Genomic DNA, 315 nt, shown 5'->3' with positions numbered 1-315 from the left:
CCAAGAGCAGAAAACAGTAGCATATTTAAAAATCCTAAACATTTCTATTATGACTGTTCAGAGTCAGCATGAGAACATCAGATATAATATTGCTGAGTAAAACAAAGCATAGACTGATAGACTGGTATTACTGTAGGTAAGAACGGCTTTAAAGTATTGGGTTGTAGGAAAAGTCATGGCATATTTTTTTTAGTGTTTTTCTATGCAAAAAATGTGTCATGACTTTTCTGATGACCCAAACTTTAGACTGACTGAATCCAACATTGAACCACAGCCTTGATTTTTTTTTTTTTTTTTTTTTTTTTTTCTTTTCCC

The sequence above is a fragment of the Tupaia chinensis genome, unplaced genomic scaffold (assembly GCF_000334495.1).
Source record: "Tupaia chinensis unplaced genomic scaffold, TupChi_1.0 Scaffold000397_1, whole genome shotgun sequence".
Classification (NCBI taxonomy): Eukaryota; Metazoa; Chordata; class Mammalia; order Scandentia; family Tupaiidae; genus Tupaia; species Tupaia belangeri.
Note: the sequence above shows the minus strand (reverse complement) of the source record.